We start from the raw sequence: 6,784 nt of genomic DNA on the forward strand, positions 1-6,784 counted from the left end.
GTGCTTGTATATGTGTGTTTGATACTGCATGTAGAGAATAGTAAAATGGATGGTTACTGGCAGGCAGCAGGGCTGCTCATTGAGGCAAAGTGCCAGTAAATTGTTTGTCTTCTGTTGTGCAACCCTATAATTCTTATGGGAGCAGATGACATTGTGCTTGCCAAAGAGAATAATAATGAAAGGGCCATAATCAAATAGGGAAATTTTGAGAAGCATTCTGGGAGGCAGGCATGGTCTAAATGCATTACCAGGTTGAGCCCTGGTAGCCACTCAGCTTTGTTTCTGCTTTAAAGGCATCTGACCTGCCTTTAAACACACTACCTGAGGACACCAACAACAGTGCAAACATTTACATTCCATATCTGTGCCATTAATCAGGATACAGAACAATATGTATTGTTTCCAGACAGGTACAGTAACACTACTGAACACACTGTATTCTGTTGATTGCTCTCTCTTACAGTACAGCAGGAGATGTACTGGTTGCCTGTATGAGGGTTCTCTTTTTGCCTCAAAAAGCATACCTCTGTTGGAGTGTGTGTGAGGAAGGCCATCTGTTTGGTCATGGCAACATGATTCCACCTTGCTGCTGGAAAGAGCGGCTTGTGTATTGCTTGGCTAGCAGAGGGCTATTGTTAGCCTGAGCAGGATTGATTACACAGTGTGGTAAAATCCAAATCTTATTTATGGAAAAAATATGAATAAAGCTGGGATTTTAGACCAGACATTAGAGGGACTTGACCTGTTTCATCACGTGTCATTTCTATTCGGAAATACTGACTCAATGAGCCATGTCTAGCAAGTTCCCTTATACAACAGGAGATGCCTTGGGCACTAAAAAATGAGCATAGGACCACTGTAAGCCCATAATCACAGATTGTGGATCTCGCTAAGCACATACTAAGACAGATTAGATTAAAAAAAAGTTTCTAAAATATGGTACATACAGATTTTGTACAATACATAATGTGTAATGGCACAAACATCAGAAATACAAACGTATTTGAGTTTACAGTAAGTTAAGCTATGAAATTATAGACTATGAAAACTGCACTTAAATGCACGATGAATCCATTGAGAATATTTAAGACATTATACTTGTTTAAATGTGTAAAGCAAGTATTTGATATTTACTTTTAGCTGGTTTAACTTTAAATAACTGCACCTCTGACAAAATAATAAGGGAATAAATGCCTTTCATATATTCCCTCGGTATCAATGCAGTCTTAAAGATATATAATAAAATATAGTAAAGGAAATCACAAATGTTATAAAAACTCCATTACGGATAAAATCTCAGGCCTACAACTGTTCATTGTGCATACTGTGAGAGTACTTGCATTAAATAAGATGTAGGACCAAAAGCGAATATGCTGTATAAGAAGTTTGCTCATTCCTTATTTTATATTTTCACAAAAAGACCAAATAATTGTACATATTTTTTAGGTTCCTATATTTTTCTGAGCAGTATTAATATAAGGTTATAAATATCATTAAGTACTTAATTTGCCCACTCTGTCACAATGCACTTGTTTGTGAGCTACAGCTACCAGAGCTGATTGCATAACGCTAGACAAATTGTATGTGTCTATGCATATGTGGAGTATTATTATGGGTCTTTTGTGAGTCATTTAGTTACAGACAAAAAGAAGCTCTCATGAATGCCAAAATGACTTTGTTATAATGATTATGTTATCAAAATGTTGGATTGATGATATAATGCTGATGACAATAGCCATGATAATACCACTTCACATACCTCTGTTAAAATGAGTTATCACACATTATATGTAATGATGGTGCTAGTTACAGTATACTCTGTAATGCTTATCATTGCCTATTCAAAAAAAAAAGTACTGATCATAACATGTCTAAAGATATCTGCCCTAGGGAAATTACTCATATGCTGACTATGTGGAAATACTTCTTAAAAGCAAACAAAAAACATTCCCTTCCATTGATTGACAGGCAGATTTAATATGGAATGCACAGTCATTGAAGACTGTTCCAATATTCCGCATATAGATTAAAATGTCATGCACCATAGCAACATTCTCCTTATACCGTAAACATGTCCCAACAAATAGTGAATAAATATTGTGAACAAAGAGACACATGGTAATGATAATCAACCTGTTAGTTCATCCATCAGTTAACAGGATGAACAAAGTATGGCACGATGAAGCATACTTCACTTTGTGTTTAGCATACCTATGTGTGAAAATTATACATGTTTCTTAGGTTTTTAGTATCCTTAGTAACAACCTTACGGACTCATTAAATTTAGATATACTGTATTTTTTAGAAGTCATACAGGGAACTCTCTGTCTAAAGTTAAATGGGAGTCTTATAGATTTTTGGAGACAAAGAAGAATGTGCAGTCTTATGTCTCAGTGCAAACAAAGAAAGGACTGTATGTCTGGAGCGGAGCTGGAAGCCAGTGGCAATATTGTCTCAGACCTTGTGCTGCTATATAAAAAGTCCTTGGACACAATTTAATTTCTGTCAGGACACTACCACCACAATGGATTTCTTTTATACCATAGCTTCAGTATCTGAGCTGCTTTGTACAGTAGGACTGCATCACACCTAGCCCCCCCCCCCCCCCCACCCTTTAACTAACTTTCTCCAACTCATGCTTTCTCCCTTATCAAATCATTTACAGCGCCAAAAACAGCATGTACAAAACCAGCCAAAAACGTACAAAAAAAACAGCAAAATTTTCCAAAAAATTGAAAAACAATGTTGTAAACTGCACGTAACACTGGCGTGATGTCACATTTATCTGTCTCTCTCTTTTTCTCCAGATTATAAAGTAGCAGCCATAAGTATGAGGACGGTCATAAGTAGGGATAAATCGTCATCAGGATAAACTCATTTATTTGGGATAAAATTAGCTCGTATGTTTAAAGTTTTTAATTTTCTGTAAAGCTGCTTTGCGACAATGTCTGTTGTTAAAAGTGCTATACAAATAAAACTGACTTAATAGTTAGCTATATACCATAGTTTAACGTACTGTGGAGACTGTGTGGGCTTCAAAGCTGTGTGTGAGCAGCCCCGGCACTTCATCAATCACTCCTGGCATCTTGCACCACAAATCGATCCCACAATTTGTGTCCAAAGCTGTATAATAACAGCCCACATCCCTCCCCTCAAGTCCTGCATGTATTAGAGAACCCAAAAATGCTGTAGTCCAGAAAATGAAAAGACTACAGCTAAAACATAGAGAGAAGTACCAGGATTTTCTTTAAAAAAAATTGAAGTGCTACATTTTAAATTTAGGTGTTGATTGGAAAGCAGCAAAATTTCAGTTGCAGATATTATCAGTGCAAACCTTTTTAATGCCTTCGTTCTAAAAGCTGCACTGTAGCCCACACAGCAGCCCTTGATATTGATCTTCAGCCTGATTAAGTAGAGTTTTACTCAGGGGTATTTCTCTGCTTACAGTAAGGTCAGCCTGTCTCTCCTTCTCTAACTCTCTCCACCCTCCTATCACAGCCCTAAAGGATATTGCAGGATGAAGCAATGCCTGGTTTCAATGGTTTTGGTGGCAGCTCCAGGCTTGTTTGGGGGATCAGGCAGGGGGCATATGCTAGGAACACCTGCTGATGACAAGGGGAACAACAGCAAGTCTTCGCTACTGAGTAGCAAAGAATAATAGATAATGACCAAAAGGCTTCTTCCAAACACTGGTAGTGCAACCTGAACCTTAGATAATTCCTTTTTTGGTTTTTGACTGCCAGTGGGAAAAATTTACAAAACTTATAATCTAATACAAATTTATACAAAATACAAACAAATTAAGATAGCATAGTAGCACAGTGGGTAGCATTGCCACCTCAAAGCTCCAGAGTCCCTGGTTTGATCCTGAGCTCAGGTATCTGTGCAGGTTCTTCCTGTGTCCATGTGGGTATCTGCTGATTTCTCTAGTTTCCTTCCACCTCCAAAAACATGCAAATATGTTGATTGATTATGCTAAAATGCCCCTAGGTGTGAATATGGGTGTGCAGAGTACCAAAAGACTGCAATAGACTATGTCCAGCATGTATTCTCGCTTCATGCCCAGTGTTCCAGGGAGAGGCTCTGGACCCACTGCAACAGGATAGAACAGAAAATGAATAAATGAATGAACAAATTAAGGCCTTTTATAATCATACTTAAAATATCAGGGAGCTAAGAGCCTCCATTAAAGGCAAAACGGGACAGTACTTAGTGCAAAAAAAATTTGCTTAAGACCAAAATATAACACAAGCTATTTTTTGGTTTCTGCAGCACAATGAAGGTATGTTTTGTTGACAATTGGTTTCACTATAATGGCTCTTTAGCCCTGTAGTAAACTTTATATATATATATATATTCCATTTGAAATCATAATTTCATTGCCTATTCATATATACGTATATAAATAGGCAATGAAATTATTATTTCAAATGGAATATTGTTACAACCTTGGATATATACTAGTGTTTTTGTATAGTTGTGTGGGGTTTTTTTTCACTTCTTCCCCCTCTCTGTTTAATGTGTGGTTAGGATAATTCAGAAAAGAATCAGACTCAATGTTATGTCTGACAGTTAGACATCAAGTCAATATACAAATGCTATCTGCAACAAGAATGGCAACACTTCTGGTACCACAGATTCAGCATCTGTCACCAGTGGTGTAACTAGGATCTTATGGACCTCCCAGTGCAATCATCCCAATAGGTCCCATACAAAAAATTTAATTTTAATAAATAACAAATGACAATGCAATTTCCTTGCTATTGTTATGTTTCATCCAAGTTGATGCTCCTCCACCCTCTCTCAAGTGATGTAGAGTTATGGAGTACATCTAAGACTTAAATGTTTTATTGGGAAGCAAAATCATCTGTGATAGCCATCAAATCCAAATTTCTTGCTCTAGCATTTTCAATGATTTTCAGTGGGCACAACAGCTAAATCATTAGCTCTGATCCCATGCTGCTCCTCAAGTTCTTGGTAGGCTTTAATAATAATAATAATAATAATAATAATAATAATAATAATAATAAACCAGCCCTGTGATGACCTGGCGACTTGTCCAGGGTGTACCCCGCCTTTCGCCCGTAGTCAGCTGGGATAGGCTCCAGCTTGCCTGTGACCCTGTAGAACAGGATAAAGCGGCTAGAGATAATGAGATGAGATGAGAGATGAGATAATAATAATAATAATAATAATAAACCAGCCCGGGCGGCACGGTGGTGTAGTGGTTAGCGCTGTCGCCTCACAGCAAGAAGGTCCTGGGTTCGAGCCCCGGGGCCGGCGAGGGCCTTTCTGTGTGGAGTTTGCATGTTCTCCCCGTGTCCGCGTGGGTTTCCTCCGGGTGCTCCGGTTTCCCCCACAGTCCAAAGACATGCAGGTGAGGTTAACTGGTGACTCTAAATTGACCATAGGTGTGAATGTGAGTATGAATGGTTGTCTGTGTCTATGTGTCAGCCCTGTGATGACCTGGCGACTTGTCCAGGGTGTACCCCGCCTTTCGCCCGTAGTCAGCTGGGATAGGCTCCAGCTTGCCTGCGACCCTGTAGAAGGATAAAGCGGCTAGAGATAATGAGATGAGATGAGATAAACCAGCCCTGTGATGACCTGGCAACTTGTCCAGGGTGTACCCTGCCTTTCGCCTGTAGTCAGCTGGGATAGGCTCCAGCTTGCCTGCGACCCTGTAGAACAGGATAAAGCAGCTAGAGATAATGAGATGAGATGAGATAATAATAAACAGGTAGGCATGGTTTTGGAATTCCCAAAAAGCCATTTTAATGGCTGTTCAATTACTGTATTAGATTAAGTAAAGTTTGTTGTGACAGGTTTGTTGGAGGGAAAAGTGAGCACAGGGTGAGGAGTGAGGGAATGAAGGATCAGAACTTGCCCATAAATTATTGCAATATGATGCAATTTCATTTTCGTTTCTGAAAATAAAAAGGCAGTGCAAAGCTATTTGTAAGTGGAAGCCTCAGCAAGAAGACAATGAATACTTTGAATAGGGGATTTTTAGAAACAACAAGCTTACCCATTTGGATCATAATTATACAGATCCCTTGCTGTGTATATTACATACATATTTTTATACACCATTTTAGAGGTACATGCATGGTTTTCAACAAAGTAATAATTAATATATTATTTTGCAAGTTGAGACGTATACATTTGGCAACCATGAAAGAGACTCATTATGTAAAAGACAAAGAGATAAAATAAAATTGATGTCAAGGCTGTCTTTAAAATAAGGGTTGGTAAAGCATGCTCTTAAATTATCATATCCATTTAGAAGCCGTATCTAAACATGATCCAGAAGCGCAGACGTCTTCTCTGGGCCAAGGCTCATTTAAAATGGGCTGTGGCAAAGTGGAAAACTGTTCTGTGGTCAGACGATTCAAAATTTGAAGTTCTTTATGGAAATCAGGGACGCCGTGTCATTCGGACTAAGGAGGAGAAGGACGACCCAAGTTGTTATCAGCGCTCAGTTCAGAAGCCTGCATCTTTGATGGTATGGGATTGCATTAGTGCGTGTGACATGGGCAGCTTACACATCTGGAAAGACACCATCAATGCTGAAAGGTATATCCAGGTTCTAGAGCAACATATGCTCCCATCCAGACGACGTCTCTTTCAGGGAAGACCTTGCATTTTCCAACATGACAATGCCAAACCACATACTGCATCAATTACAGCATCATGGCTGCGTAGAAGAAGGGTCCGGGTACTGAACTGGCCAGCCTGCAGTCCAGATCTTTCACCCATAGAAAACATTTGGCACATCATAAAACAG

This window comes from Neoarius graeffei, chromosome 9 (assembly GCF_027579695.1).
Source record: "Neoarius graeffei isolate fNeoGra1 chromosome 9, fNeoGra1.pri, whole genome shotgun sequence".
Taxonomy (NCBI): Eukaryota; Metazoa; Chordata; class Actinopteri; order Siluriformes; family Ariidae; genus Neoarius; species Neoarius graeffei.